The 16737-nt window shown below is 38.6% G+C and overlaps 1 protein-coding gene and 1 long non-coding RNA gene across 4 annotated transcripts in view; one reads left to right on the top strand and one right to left on the bottom strand.

The window, feature by feature from the left end:
- Positions 1-16737, bottom strand: part of gmds (GDP-mannose 4,6-dehydratase) — a 661071-nt gene that overhangs the window by 39660 nt on the left and 604674 nt on the right. The gene's annotated exons all lie outside the window — the stretch shown is intronic.
- On the top strand, positions 4008-16667 carry LOC138752329 (uncharacterized). Its single transcript, XR_011350526.1, has 3 exons — positions 4008-4210; positions 14914-14989; positions 16269-16667. It is a non-coding gene; the product is annotated as an uncharacterized lncRNA (long non-coding RNA).

A 16737-nucleotide genomic window follows, 5' to 3' on the forward strand; every position in this document is an offset into this window, starting at 1 on the left:
TTGTTCCTGAAATCTTTCCACAATGGGTTGTCTTTGTTCCTAATCATCCCCTCCTCACACCCCCCCCCCCACCGCCCCACCCCCCACCCCACCCCCCACCCCAACAACCGGCCAACCTTCACTTAAAATCACTGCCCTGATTTATTTCCCACAACATGCTGGTAACAACATGACAGTTTACTTTCATGAATCTAAAATCTGGGTCATTTAAATAATAAATTACTGGGAGAATTTCAGGGTATCCTGCCAAATGATTTACCATGGTGGTCAGTGGAATTCACATTGATACAGTTTTCCTAGATTGTAGAATTCAATAGGATTGAATAGGAGATTTCATAGGGAATCTTTTAAAGGGAAGTTATTGACCTGACTGCAAACTTAGTTTTAGAATGGGAAGTGGAGTAATAATAATTGGTGTATAATCAAGTTGAAAGAAAGTGATGACTGATGTCCCCCAAGGATGTGTGCGGAATCTGAACTCATTATATTTATTAGTAACTTAGACAACATAATAGAGAGTTATATATTCAGAGTTGCCATAGTTGCAAGGATAAATGACTTACCAAATATTGTGAACAGGAGCTTAAAATTATTGAGAGACAATGATAAATTATGTGAGAGTTTCACATCGATGGATCAACACGTTATTATAAGCCATCCATTTTGAACCAAAACTAAATGATAATTTTCTAAATAATCAAATGGTATAAAGATTTAAAAAAAATCAAACATTCTTAAGTTTTGGTCATTGCAGTTTCCTCCAATTTTGCATTGTGCAATTTTCTACTATGCATTGAGGTCAGGCAAAAAAAATCACACAGCCAGATATCATATCAGCTTTTATATCTAGAGGGCTAGATTACAAAAGAGAACAAGATTTGTTACAGCTGTACAAGGTCCCAGTTAGGCCACATCAGGATTATTGTTCATGTTCAGGATTTTGAACCATGAAATTATATTTACTTTGGATGAAATGCAGTACATAAATAGCAGAATATAATTAGCACACCAAGAGTTAAATTATGAAGCAACTTCATGAATGAAATATATTCTTTTCATTACAGAAGTTCATTGCTTTTATTTTTGTAGAATTTTCCAAGGCATTGACAAGTAGATAGGGATATATTTTTCCATTGCTACTGGAACACTTGTATAACAATTCACTACAGGTTCAATTAATTATTTCAGACCTGAGTGTGCTAGATTTCTGCTACTTAAGAACATTATGTACTTTTGGGCTAAGGTACATAAATGGAATTTGAATACAGATTAGCCATGATCTCAATGAATGGTGAAAATGGTTATCGGGACTGCAGGGACGATTCCATCTCCTGTGTTGCTTCTCAGGAGTTCCCTTCCATTAATCCAGGCCCAGTCCACAGACCTGTAAGACCTCTGTTTTCAATGCTCCTAGGGTCCTGAGTTAACCCTTCCCTACTCCCACAACCCCTTTCTAATAAGGTATGACACTGACAATTATCACCCTGATTCATACTGCTGGACGGGGATTCTTAGAGGCTGAAATTTCCTTCCTGTGCCAAAATATTGCTTCCATCACCTCATCTTCCATCTGGGCACCCTTCAACCAGATGGCATTATCATCGACCTCTAGCTTCCATTAAACCCAGCCCCCCTTTCTTCTTCTCTGTCGCCTTTCGTCTACGCCGAACACTCTCGCTCTCTCTCTCGCTCTTCCCTTTTCCTCCTGTATCCTTTCACGGAGCCAATATTAATTCTCACCTCTCCTCTTATCATATCCAATTAACATCTTTTGTTGGCTTGGACTCCTTCCCCATCCAGTCTTGTCTTTACAGTATTCTGATGCCTTCCTATTCTTTGCTTATTCCTTGAAGAAGGGCTCAGGCCCGAAATGATAATATATTTTTACCTCCTATAGATGCTGCGAGACGGACAAGTTCCTCCAGCACTTTTATGTGTCTTTCCTACATCACTGCGCATGCAGACTTTCGTGTTTCACTCCAATACCTCATGATCACTGCCAATCCTACCTCCTCCCTCACCCCACAGTGCTGCCATTGCATCCCATCCTATGCTACTTTTACGAATTTGTCAGTTACAGAAATCTATATCGGCCAAAGCAAGTTTCGCCATTACTCATGCATTCTAATGTACAACAACTGTGCCAGCAGGTAGTGATGCAGGTTTAATCCTGACCTCCAATATTGCTTGCATAAAGCTTGTGTGCTTGCATGGTGACCATCAATTTCCCTTCAGTACCCCAGCTGACTCCCACCTCCCAAAGATGAATTGATTGACAATATTGACCATTGTGAATTGGTGGCAGGGGGATCAGGGGAGAGCTGTGACAAAAGAGAAGAGGTTACAGGAAAAAAATAAATGAGGAAATGGGATGAATGGGAATCCCACAGAGCTAACATAGACTAAATAGACTGAATGGCATATTTCTAAGTCACAAGAGAATATGAATCACAAAAACCCTCAAACACTTAAATGTCAAAGCAGCATTATCAGTGATCGTTCCTGGAATTGCAAAAAGACCCAAGACTTTATTTATTTCATTTCTTATCTCCTTCTAGCTCTAAATTTCTCCAGCCCACTGCCATCTTAGGTTTGCCTTTGTGTTGACATGCATAAATGTCAGGTATTAATCTTGCTTTAGGTGGAAGCTGATGCTTTTCTGGCACTGGTGCAATTGATTTGAACGATTATGGTTTATTTCAATTAAAATTAAAACACAGCTGATGGTGATCAAAATCATTAAGCTTAAATAGAAACTTTGCAAAATTTAATTCTGAAAAAAAAACTCTGCTCAACATTGCATAAGTTATAAATTCCTGAAATATTGGTGAAAATTTAAAATTCCTGTCCATTGCAAAAAAAGAAATATCTCTTTGCTACACTATGAGATATTGACTTGAAATGAGACAAAGGCAGTATCAAACCATAAATACAAGAGCACAAGAAAATAGGAGTAGGACATCAGGACCTTCAAACTTGCTATACAATCTGATCATGTCTAATCTATGCTGGCTCAAATCCTCGTCTGCTTCAGTTCCCCATTAACCTCAATTTCTCAATCTTCCAAACATTTACCTCTCTCCAAAATAAATAGTGTATATCTTCATGTTAGAGTTGAGTTTTGGAGACAATTTTTTGGGTCAAATTTGGGAGGTTGACTTTTACACTGTTTCTTGGATTGCTGGAACCAAGTGGTAAGTCTGCATTCAGGGCATTGGGAGCTCTGGTGGGTGGTCGGACTAGGCGAGGATCTGCAGTCAGGAGCTCTGGTGGGCAGGTGGCAGGGGCGAGATTCTGCAGCCGGGGCATCAGGGGCTCTGGTAGCTGGGGTGTCAGGAGCTCAGATGGGCTGATGGTTGGGATCAAAAATAGGGTAGTTGACATTTACACGGCATACTTAATGATCTGGCCACCACCACCCTTGGGGGAAGTGAATTCCAGAGATTGACCACTCACTGCGAAGAAATTTTTGCACACCTCTGTTTTAAATGGCCAGATCCTTATTTTGCTGCGATGTCTCTTTGTTCATGAATAGTGAAAACACTTCTACAACTACCCTGTCAACTTCCCTTTGGATCTAAAATGTTTGAATAAGGTCCTCAGCCTCAATATTCTGAACTCCAAGGGTAGTCAGCCCATCATTCTGCCTCAATTTCTTAGGTATTATTTAATTGTATTTTAAAAGTTACTATTGAATTATCTTTCCCTGTTTTTTAGGCAGTAGTCTCAGATTATAACACTTCACTGTTTAAAAGTTAAGCCTCATCCTTATGAGCTTTTTATCAATTTTGCTCAAAGCATGGTCCTCTAATTAATATATATTTTATCTGAGGGAATTGATGCTTTGTAGTCCTGGACACAGCCAAGAAAGACTCAGCCACCACATTGAAAGTCATTAACGACTGTTTTTATTCAAATTCAGCGCGCGTCCTTTTAAGGGGAGCATGAGCTCAGTCATCTCGTGCATTGTGACATCATAATCACTGCCCCAGGCGTGTGCTGGGCAGGAGACTTGAGGCAGAGAAAAACCCTGACAGCGCCATCTTCCCATGGCTGCCCCACCATGTGGCATTACAAGAGGGGCTGGTTCGCCATGAGAGAGTGCACCGCCACACAACCCACCCCCCAGAACCAGCTACACGTCCCGCTGCTTGGGTGGGTGGCCCCTGCGTTTGGGCATGGCTGTCTGCACCGGCCATGAGAGGTCTAGGTGCGTCGCCTTCAAACGATCCACGGTGAAAAGTTCATCTTTACCCCCTATGTCCAGACCACTGGAGGACCTTGTATGGACCTTCATTCGGGCGTTGTAGAGGTGCCGTATGTGGGCCGCGCAGAACAAATACGAATTCTGCTGAGTCCAGCTCTTTGGAACGATGTGTCGGCCGGGCGCCATGATGCAAGGGAGGCAGGGGGGCTAGCGAGGATAGTTTCTTATGGAGATCCGCCAAAAGGTTTGCGTGCTTGGATGTGATGTTGGGCTCCAGGCTAAAGAACTCAATGGGCAGCGAGAGCGACGCACCATAGACCAGATCCACAGAATACGCCTGTAGGGCCTCCTTGGGTGCTGTTCTGATGCCAAGGAGGACCCAGGGCAGTTCGTCTGCCCAGCCTGGGCCGGTGAGGCAAGCCATGAGGGCGGATTTCATATGACGTTGAAACCTCTCCACCAAACCATTTGCTTGTGGGTGGTAGGCTGTAGTGTGGTGGAGTTTAATCCCCAGGAGGTTTGCCAGCTGAGCCCAGACCACAGAGGTGAACTGGGAGCCCCTGTCACTGGTGATGTGCGCTGGGACTCTGAACCTAGCGATCCAATGACTGACTAGGTTCCTGGAGCACGTCTCTGCGGAAGCCTCTTTGATGGGAATTCCTCCGGCCATCTCGTGGTCCGATCGACTATTGTGAGAAGGTAGCATGCTTCTCTAGACACCGGCAGGGGGCCTACGACGTCAACGTGGATGTGCTGAAATCTCCACACCGCCGGGTCAAATTGCTGAATTGGGGCCTGTGTATGCTAGTGGACCTTGGAGGCCTAGCACCTGATGCAGTTCTTTGCCATCTCGGCCATCTCCTTTTTGATCCCGTGCCACACAAATCGCTCTGCCACCATTCGCACCGAAATCTTCACCGAGGGGTGGGCTAGGTTGTGAACAAAGCTGAAAACCCTCGACCTCCACTGCATAGTTGAGTTTTTTCAAGCTTTTCTATGAAATGTGGCATGACATAACCTACTCAAATTAAGAGCTGTTTTAGGTTCCTCAAGGGCCCAGCTGGCAAAGTCCACGGTAAAATAGGGGAAATAATCTTGAGGAATTCTGTAGGCTATGACTATATTGCAGGTCCTCTAGAAAATGCAAGGAGAGAGCTGTTTTGATCCTTTGTACCCCTTCAAGTTAATCTGGCTTATTAAGAATGACAAAAACTGGTACAGTATTGATATTTGAACCTCAGTTCGGGTGGAAGCGCTGATCACTCTTTGTTGACTGAAGCTATATGAAATAACTTTGGCATTTTATAGGATAGTCCTTAGTCCTGCTCTGCCACACTCTGCTGGCAAAGCATCTTCATAGGAATTTTACACATGGCTTCTTCAACCGTTTAGAGATTGCCCTGCATTTAATAAATAGATTTTGCTGAAGGACACACATTTTTAATGCCAGTTATAAACACAGGATGTGGTAAACAGTCTTTTACCCCCTCAAGCCAAATTTTCACACAAATGTAAATTTTGAAAAATATTTACTTTTTAATCCTTATAAAATGCCATTTAAGAACTGAAAAAAAAAATTATTTATTTCAATTTACAATTTTATTTCAATTTTGTGTCTTAAAGACACTCCATTGCTGTTACTGCATACTTGATTTCAGTATTTTGATGGAAAATATTCTGAGTCTTCAGAACAGTCTTTGCAAGGGTCTGAGTTGCTACAGTATTTGTCTTATTACCTTTTCACTTTTGACAGCATTGATTTAATTTACCGGACAAGTTCAGAAGACCAAATAATAGGTCAAATGGGAGAGTCTTGATGGGGAGCTTTGTCTAATGTCACAGCTTGGCTGTCCATATCCATATAAAACATTGTTTTCTGGGGAGAGCCACCCGAAGTATAAACATTAAGTGATGTCTCCTGCTGTTCTTGTTGTGCTGTAGTGATCCGCACTGCATCCATTTTCTCTCTAGCTGAGACGTCAGTCGACCTTTAGGATTCTGGCTTCTAGTGAATTGAACTGAATTCTGCATGTTGAACAATATTCAACTGCTGCACTCTAATGGCATCTCAGTTAAGCAGAGTTGAGATGGAGGAGCTCAGAATCACGATACACTTCAAGCAAGTTTGTAAGAAGAAAGTTTTTTAGTGGCAAAGAGGATATGCATGCAATGTTACAAGTGGGTGGGGTGGGGAAACAGGTTAAAAATTTTGTTTTGCAGTGGATTATGATCTGGAGTATGTCCTCAGGTTGATAGGTGGAACCAGTAGGTTTTGAAAGAAAAACAGATACATTTCTGAAGGGAAAAGTTTGATAAAGTTCGAGGGAAAGAACATCCTTGGCAAAGAGATGCAACAGGCAGAATAGACATTCTTTGCAGTATCATTTCATGTTTTCTTCATGGTGTGACCTGGCTACCTGAATGGATGAAATGGCAACTTCATTCCTGTCAAATAATTGCAGTTTTGAGACTTAAGGAGAAGCTGATGGAATTCAAAGGAGTGTTACATGCTCTTTTTGTGGTCTCCCCAGTTTTGCCAGGAACGAAAAACAGGAGTGCTCTACCAGAATACATGAGTGCCATTGCACATACAATTACTGACCCTATACATTTTCCTTGCCTTCTTCTCCTGATATGGTGCCCATTGTGAGAGTTGCAGCATGACACCCATTTGGGCAGAAAGTTTCCCACCACTATGAAAACCAAACTCCAGGTTCCTACCAGCATGATCAAGTTACAGCAGCAAGCCAATCTAGATTTAGAATCTAATTTGCACCTTGGAATGTTTTTCCATGTTAAAGGTACTTTATAAAGGGGATAATTTGTGTTATGCCTTTTGCACAGTAGACAATATATTAGCCGCGTAGCCACCTGAAAATTAAATTGAAGTTTTTCTTGTATTCTATTAACCACATTTTTAAAAAAAGTAATATATATCTTTTGCTCAGCGCTTGTAGTTTGGAAATTTGTGAAAGAGTGTGTGATTTAGAAAGGTTTAGCAATGACTCAAAATGTTTCCAATCAAATCAGACGGCAAACACCATACAGCATCTTTAAATATATTCATACTTCATTATTTCTATTTTGCTAGCAAGTTCAGATTGTACATAGCGACATGGAGCAGTGTGTATAATCTTGGCTCTTGGCTTGACTTGTTCACGGTTTTGCCCACACACAAAGCATTGGCTGACTGACTGCTGTTTAACACCCAGGAAGAGCCTCATGCATGCAAGACCCCAGGCCAGCACAGGAAACACTCTGTCAGGACCTAAAGCTACCTACCACCCTATAGATGGCCTTATAATGGGGCCACAATTGATCAAAGTCTGGCATTCCATCTTATCAGTACTCAATCATAATTCAGGAATGAAAATGCTGCAGATTGCCCCTCCCTACCATTAACTTCCATTCAATCATAGCACAAAATGTTCATGCTCACAGCCAGATGTTATCATTATGTGCCTTTTACATTTCTTTCTGTTTTTTAATACATTGTTGGTGAAATCTGAGTTGCTGATGAGCTTAGTTAAGCAGTTTTACCTTTGACCTGATTACATTAAACTTGCCCAATCAATTTAAGTTCAGTATAAACATTATTTCCCAGGCTCCCTCTAGGCTCAGGGTGAAAAGGGACAAGCTGAAGTTTTAATCCCAAGTATTTATAAGCAGCATTGAGACCCTGATGATGTGGAGATTTATTTAAAATGATTAAATATAATTAAGTTAAATGTTTGGCTTCATGAAAGAATCAGGGCTCTAAAGACATTTTAATCCTCTCAAATTTCATTTCCACAAATTTTGAGGATATATTTCATTCAGTTTAGCAATGAATTTTAGAATAAACTCAGATTAGGCCAAAAAAAATGTAGAAAATATCTACTGAACAATTAGAGAAAAAAGTAGGAAGAGCTTTACTGTTTCAATACTTATCAACTTGAAAAAATATTAAATTTGGGTTCAAGTTACATTCAGTCTTTACATCATTCTCCATGACCACAGCCACCTATGCACAGCCGCTTCCAGTTATTTTATAAAATGAATCCACTGTTTTTTTAATATATAATTAACTGTTCAGTTAGGAAAGGTAAAACAAACACCATGAACTGGAGACTTAGGAAAACACTCCATAAATAAGTAAAACTTTAAAGCATTGTCATATTTGCTATGTAATTTAGCTTGTGTTTAAACACAAAAGTAGATAAAAAGACTTTTCATCAAGAAAAGCTTCCCAGCATCAATGAAATGGCTTTAAGCTGTTACAGTGTCTCAGCTCTCTGACTACAAAGCTGTGAAGGCAGTGTTTAGTAGCAGTGGAAGAAATATGTTTTTAGATCTGTGTATTGTATCCTAGAACAGATGATATTTTTCATATTGAATGAAAGCAAAGAAGCAAATGAAACCATTTGTATTTAGCTTGTTACAAATACACCAGGCAAATTCAGTGGACCATATGAGTATTATAATACTTTTAAATCAACAGAACAATTTTTTGGTACATCATAGGAACATTGCTGGTATGTACGCTGAAGGAGACCAGTTTGGCAGTCAGGAAAACATTTTATTACAAACCACAGCTAAGGAGGCAGTTTCTCCAAAGGGCAGGGTCAATGAATACACTCTTTGTACAACATATTAGTGAAAATATTCACCATTACCTGGTACACTGTCCAAGCTCCCTCTATTGAAAATAAACTATACTGCCTCAAACTCTTTGCTTTCAAAAGTGACTTTCAAAAACACTTTCCGAAATAGGTACTTCAAGTTATTTTACAAAATAAATCTACAAACATCTCTCTCTCTCTCTCTTTTTACATATATATATATGTATATATTGTATAGAATTCTTTGATCAGGAAAGGAAAGAAAAATATCAGGAATGTCAATGTTCATAGATTCTTAAATTTGAAAAAAATGCTATGGTGTTTCACATTACAGACCAACAGAAATGTTTTGTTTAACGTAATTCCACACAACAGCAGATTCATAAAAAATATAATTCATGTCATTTATGGAAATGAGTTTACTCCCTCTTCAAAAAAAAAACCTCTATCTTTGACCTGCTGAGATTCTCCAGCATTTTTTGAGTATTTCACTTAACTTTTTCTCTTTGCCTTTCTGGTGTCCATTTGACAAACATCTAGCTGTGAAGCTGATCTTCACTGACGTGACCTCACAGCAGCCCTTTAGTGATTGGAGAGGGGATTTATTGATGGGGAAGAGTGTGTGTGGAGGTTGATAGTCTGAGTGCAGCTGCAGGGCTTATTGAAATTCTACACTAGAAATTCTGTTTCCTTATGACACACTTCACAACAAACACTGCAGCTTTTAACTCCTTTCCTTCACTTCATTACTTTACATATTGATAACATTTCCCTGTAATTGACAACAAGTTACAAAGAGCCTCAAGGTTCAGCAAAACCACTGTGGTGTCAATTAAGGAGCCAAGCAATCCCTGAAGCAATAGGTTATCAGGCAAATATGTCAACCTTCTTTAATTTGTTGACAACTTCATCCATTTCAATTACTTAATTAAAAAAAAAGTTTTTTTAAAATCTAGAGCAGAAAATTTATCAGAGCAAAAGTTACTTTTAAAATGTTTTGCCAATGCAGTCTTTGAAAACTTCCCTTGGAATAAAAATGTAAAGGAACAAAACTAAATATTTAGGAATATTTGGGCCATACATACACCAATCTCTATCAATGTAGCATATGGATGACTACATTGTCCTTTGGCAAATGACATCTTAAACATTGTTTATACTCTAAAGATTGGTTTTAATTAAATTTTATTGAATGACAAGGACAGTAGAGTTGAACAGCCATCAATATTAATTAATTTGAAATATATGTTAATTTGACTCCCTTAATTTTGGGCTATGATTGTCAACTAGATTTCTGTACAGTGCATCCAGAATACTTGCTATAATTTTAAGTGACAAAGTCTGTAAACCTCAGAAAAACTTCATTGAAAGATTATTTTATTTTATTTTGATGGCCGTATGGAACTAAATTAACTTCTTGATATTATTTTTTATATGCTATTTGAATATTTTTTTAAGTTTATTTTCCCATTTTCACAATAATTAGATTCCATTGAGTCTAATGTCAGGATTTAGAAACAAAACAGTAAACAGGTTAGCAGTCATTTTACCAAAAATGTCAATCCTGAATTTAAAAAAAAAGTACATTGCAGATTAAATAGATTTCATACTTTTTGTTCATAGGAAGTTATTCCCCTAGTTCTCCCTCTACATCCAGGCACACATCACAAACACTCTGAGATGTGAAATTTCATATTTTGGGTAATCTTCAGAAATTGACAGAAAAAATTGTTTCAGAAACTTGCCAATATTTAACATATCACTGAAACTTTGTGAAATAGCATAGCTACAAATGATATAAAAAAGCAGCAAATCTGATGGATTGACAATTCCTGACATACTGAATGACATTCTGTTTACATTATTTGATTCAAAATATTACCCAATGAGATATGATCTAAATTAAATTTAAATTTTAAATTATATTTTAAATTTAGAAATGCAGCACAGTTACAGGCCTTTTTTGTCCACGACCCTATGCTGTCCAATTAACCTTCAACCTCTTTACATTTTAGAAGGGTGAGAGGAAACTGGAGCACCTGGAGAAAAACCACACAAACACGGGGAGAACACCTTACAGATAGCAATGGATTTGAACCCCAGTCATTGGCACAGTAATGGTGTTGCGCTAACTGCTATACTAACTGTGCCATTATCTGATAATGTAATTATATGTATTAAAATAAGCATTAAAATAAGTATTAAAATTTCATTCGGCCTTGCTTAACTCGAAAAGGGTTCATTATATTGTTAAAACTCAGTCCCACTGCTACATATGATGAATACATTTTTTTCAAAAGGTTGACTTAAAGTAATTGCATTAGATCTTGCTACAACTTGTACCATATTTTTCAGCCTTTCCCAATTCTTGAAACAGATATTTTTTTCATACTATAGTCCTTCATAACAGTGAGGAAGGAAGGCAAACTGCTTCCTACCAGCTCCTCATTGGTCGAAATGTCTGCACAAAAGGCAAAGGAAAACAAGATTTTCTAGATCCAGCACATTGAGACAACCATGAAGAAGACATATCAATGCCTCTACTTTTCAAGAAATCCGTGCAGATTTGTCACGTAGTTGAATACTCTATTAACCATCTACAGATGCACTGTGGAAAGTATACTGATTGGTTGCATCACAATCAGGTTTGGAAACACAAGTACCCAGGATTGCAGAAGGCAGCAGAAAGTAGCAAACCAAGCCAAATCTAGTACAGGAACTGACTATCTGTCAATTGAAAGTATCAATGGGAGATGCTACCTCAAGAGAGCTGCCACCATCATAAAGAAACCGACTCACCATGGTCACAATCACTTCTTGCTACACACTTCAGGCAGAAGATACAGAAGCCTGAAGACCAGCATCTCCAAGTTCAAAAATCTTTTTTTTTATCCAGCAGCTACCAGACTCTTGAACCTGTACTTCTTTCACCTTAGACTTTGAACCTTTGAACCTAAGCTCAAGAACATCAGAGTGATTTGTATTTGTTTCAAATTTTAAGTTGCATCCTGGTTGATATTTGTGGATATAAGGGTTCGGAAGATCCCTTCCTTGAATGATCGCCTTATTGATGGCAAAATGCTAATTCTGAATATCATGAAATGTTTTCGTCACTAACCGGTGGTTTGTGCAAATGAATAGAAACATTCATTTAAACTTTATGGTGCAGAAACTCTGCAGCCTTCCTGACATTCTTGCACCATAACTTCAGTAGGAGTGCACGAGAAGGGTGGGAATTCAGGCTGGGATCAAGCCACAGAGGGTCCCAGCCTTGCAGTGGAATTTCTGTTTAGTCTTGCCAGAGCCAGACACTGCTTTTCTTTGTGGGCTGGGGACTGCCCACGTTGGGACGTTCCACATTCCTAGCTCTCAGAGAGACCCAGTGTAGGGCTGAAACAGTACATCCGGTGATACTAGTCATATCCACAGACTTTAAGAGAAAAGAGGGTTGTATTTTTATGGTGTGCCAATTCCAAACCAATCATTTTTAGAGAGGTATCAACTTGAACATTCCTTGGGGCTAGAAGAGGGATATTCAGAATGAAACATTTGAGGATACTTTATGTGAGTAGCTTTAGGTATGACTTATTGTTCATACTCCATGAATGCAGTGGGGATTTGGACACTAGATGGGAAAGATATTACCCCTCATTAGGTATGCTGAGAGGATTATTGAGTTATGAGACTGGTATGGCTGTAGTTAAGGATATAATTTACCAGCTACAGATAATACAGAGAGATGACAAGCACTTATCTATAGAATGTTGATATATTGGAATAGCAATAGGAATGTTGCACTGCAACGGTGGTATAAGGGTAAAGATTAACAGAATTGGGGCAAGGTTCTTGATAGGTAAAATAAAAAGTTGTAAGACAGGAAGATAGCAAGTTACAGAAATAGGGTAAAGGGTGCAAAAGCAGAGTTTAGAGCAGAAAGGAAGCAGTATAATAACACTGTCTGGAATTCAGAGAGTGAATTTCACATTGAAGTTGATCTGGATTTGAGAGATAACTATCTTCCAGCATTAATGTTTGCCTGGTTATGCTAAGGGTGAAAGTCAAATTGATTACTATCCACTTGAAGAAGAATAGTTATGTATCTATATGGCTTCAGCAAGAAAGAATTTTGGTGTATCTGCACATTATATTTATGTGTATGACTCTCATATCCTAATAGTTGTTGAACAGGAAACAACAGTGATTAATGAGTTACCAGAAATTTTCAATAGCATCAATAGTCAGAAGTTGGGTAATTAAAAATGCCATTAAAAGCCTCCACTGTTGTGAATTATTGGGGATCTTTCAATAGAAATCAAGGATTTATGGTCATATATTAGTATATTTTTCGATTTTGTGCCACATACAGTGAATGGTTGTATAACACATGAATCAAATGTTATTCAGTAAGGAGTCACACTACATAGGTAGGCATACATATGCGCACACCCCCACAGACGCAGACACACACACCACCGTGGGAGAAAAAAAAAATCAGAAAAAGAATGGCGACATCTTCATTAAGACTCAACCTGGTTGAGTTCCTCCAGTGTTTCACATTCATCAGACTATTTCCTTTTTCGCAGAAGCTGCTTGCCCTGCTAATTCTTACAACATTTTCAGCTTTTGTTTAAGTGAAAGGAGGGTATTAATAAATATGCAGAATATAAAGTAATTGGCAAATGTTGCTCAATGAAGAATGAATATGAAGTAATTAACTTTGGCAGAAAAAATTAAGAGACCACTTATTACTTGAAAGATTGGAATGTAGGTGAGGAATTCTGACTGACTTTAATCTACTTTGAAAATATCCTAGTTGGCAATCCAAAGGGAGATGAACTGAATCACTTGGATGACTTCAATGACAGAGTGGAAGGGAATAGAAACCTCTGGCAAAGTGTAATTTGTAAGAGAAAAATGGGAAGACAAACCCAATAGTATTTTCCCTTGAAAAATGCTTAGAAGAGACCCAATGGAAGTTTAAAAAATTATGAAGAGATTTTATGGAATGATTGAAGAGAAATTTGTGAGGACATGCCATAAAATAGTAACCAAAGAAATCCATTGGAATTCAGAAGAAACTTCTGAAGAGAATGTGGAATTTGCTAATAGATGGACTGGTTAATATGAATAGTATAAGCACCTTTAAGGCGAGGCTTGATAAGAAATGAGGGGTTGAGAGTAAAGGGTACATTAGTAGATTTAGATGAGGAAAGATCAAAGGATGTTTGGACAGAGCACAGATTATTTCAGCCAAATCGGTTAGCAGTGTGCTGTTTTCCTATATTATTTCATCTGTTGGGATAGAAGAAGTAAATTTGTGACTTTGTGAGAGATAAATATTTTATAATGTCTTATTGCTTTGTAAGTTCAAATCTATGTAAAAACTCTGCACGTATCCTGTTTCCTATCTCCAACACATCTGTGCATTCTACAGGGCAAAGTGCAATCATTATCACACACTAGACTTCTTTATCCCTCAGGAAACTTGAGACAGACAAAAAATGTAATATTCCTTTCGGTGTGTCATTTTTCCAGACATGGTTACTCATAATGACTGAAGCACTCAATATTACAACTTAGAGATAATTTGCTCTGTATTGGTTAAGTGCTTTTAGTCAAGACTTTTTGATAAATGAACACTTGTTCTTTTTTCAGTGGTAGGAGTGTAAAGATTGATGTTTCCTAAAATGGAATGCAATTACTGTAAAATCCCTCGTATCCAGAATTCAAGCAACTTCAAAAAACTGGCAAAAAAATTGAAGAAAATAAATTTTAAAAATAAATAAGAATAAAATAATACATTAAAAAGTTTGCAAATTTTAAATTGTAGAAGTAAATGTTTTCTGAAGTAACACATAAACCTTTGATGAAGACATTCAGCCAGTGGAGTGCCTTGTAGTGCTCTGCTTGTAACAGCTGTTTGAAACAGCAATGGCGTTGACCAGAATGAAGAGCTGATTGATGCCGCTCACTGTTGCGATGACTCTCTTAAAGTATCTCCTCATCCCTGCTTAGTAAGAGTTGCCCCTGCCAGGGGCTTTATCTGTAAACTTGGTGGAGGGGGAGTTAATTATCTACAGTATAATGTTATTGTTTGTCTTTCAGGTGGCTCCTTGGAGAGGGAAGAACCTGCAGATGCAGTGACGGTGAAATGTTTTCAGAGAATGTGACTGAAAATAAAGTAAAATACTTTAATGTTTATATATTCATGCATGTGTAATTTGTTCAATATAAGTATTTTTCAAAATTTAGACATACAGCATGGTAACAGGCCATTTCATCCCATGAGTCCATGCTGCACAATTTACACCCAATAGACCTACACCCTGGTATGTTTTGAATAGTGGGAGGAGACTGGACGCCCTGGGGAAAAGCCACACAGACATGAGAGAACATACAAGCTCCTTACAGACAGAAATGGACTTGATCCCTGGTCCTGATTGCTATTGCTGCAAAGGCGTTGCTCCAACTGCTACACCAACCATGCCACAAAGTATAGTATTTTGTCGTTTATTTTTTAATGCAGGTATATTAGTTAGGCAGAAGGTGAAGAGAGAAATAGATAACGATTGAGGCTGAGACGTTTCAACAGAACTGGCAAAGAGGGTAAACAAGCTAGTTTGGAGCAGAAGAAAGCCAATATTTCTGAAAGGGTGAAACAAAGTGACTTAATATAGCAGTTAGGATCAGAAATATTTCTTTCTCTACATGGTTTAACGTCAATGGCACGGCTATTACATGTCCAACCCAGACCAAACTATTCAAAGAAAAATTACCCAAAATGATAATGACATGGAGAAATGACTTCTGATACAAACAGAAAGAAAGCAAAATATATATATTTAGAGAATTTCATATTGAGTCAAGGAGGTTGCAACTGATGTTCTTAATACTTGCATTGGGTCTGGTTGCAATTGTACAGGAAGCAACAGATTAGAGCACAAGTGAGAGTGGGATGAGGAGGCAAAGGGAAAGACATCACCTATGGTCTTTGGGGACTGAAGAATGGACCAGGGATTATGAAGGGAGCAATCTAGTTTTTTTTAAGGCTCTATTCCTTCAAAATCCTGAAAGGGGAGGGGAAGGAAATTTGGTGGTGGAATCTTGTTGGAGATGTTTTGGAAACTATGAAGGATGGCCCTTTGAGGGCAGTAGCTATCACTCTGGAATGCTCTTTCTCTGATCAGGAGGAGAGAGTGAGAATAGCTGGAAATTTACGAGACATGGCAATGGCTCCGTCCACTACTATAGAGGGGAATACTTGTCCGAAAGAAGGAACATTACCCACCTTTAGCACCTGCCTCATCATAGGAGCAAATATGACAGAGATGTAGAAGCTGGGAGAAAGGAATGGAGCTTTTCCAAGAGGCAGAAAGATATGAAGTGTGTCAACTTAGGTCTAGTAATCTAAATATTGTTAGAAAAAACCTAACATAATATTTGAATTTTGTATAATGCAGGTAGCAACACTAATGTAGTTGTCAATGTACCAGAAAATGAATTGATGGAGGGGATCTGAAACAATGACAGCCTTATATATCCCACAAAGGGACAGGCATAACTTGGGCCCATCTCTCGGGATCTGAGAAAGGATTTTGAACCTGGAAAGTGACCTGTTTCCCCGTCCACAAATGCTGACCGACTTGCTGAAAATGATGGGAATACTTTGCGATCTGACACAGGGTTGATGACCTCTTTCTACCAAAACACGAGTTAATATGTGACAGATTGCCATGCACCTTCACAATGGGTGATGAACTTCTAGTCTTCTGAGCCTGACTCTTGCTATGAATTAATGTCAAGATCTTGCTTTGCTTGCATTGCTTAAATGAATTGCCCTATTATACTTGGTCATAATATGAACATGTTTGTTTGCATAATCAGTCTAAAGAGATCTTATTTATAGCCTTGGTTTCTAAGCTGCATAAA

This window comes from Narcine bancroftii, chromosome 1, assembly GCF_036971445.1.
Source record: "Narcine bancroftii isolate sNarBan1 chromosome 1, sNarBan1.hap1, whole genome shotgun sequence".
NCBI classification, from domain to species: domain Eukaryota; kingdom Metazoa; phylum Chordata; class Chondrichthyes; order Torpediniformes; family Narcinidae; genus Narcine; species Narcine bancroftii.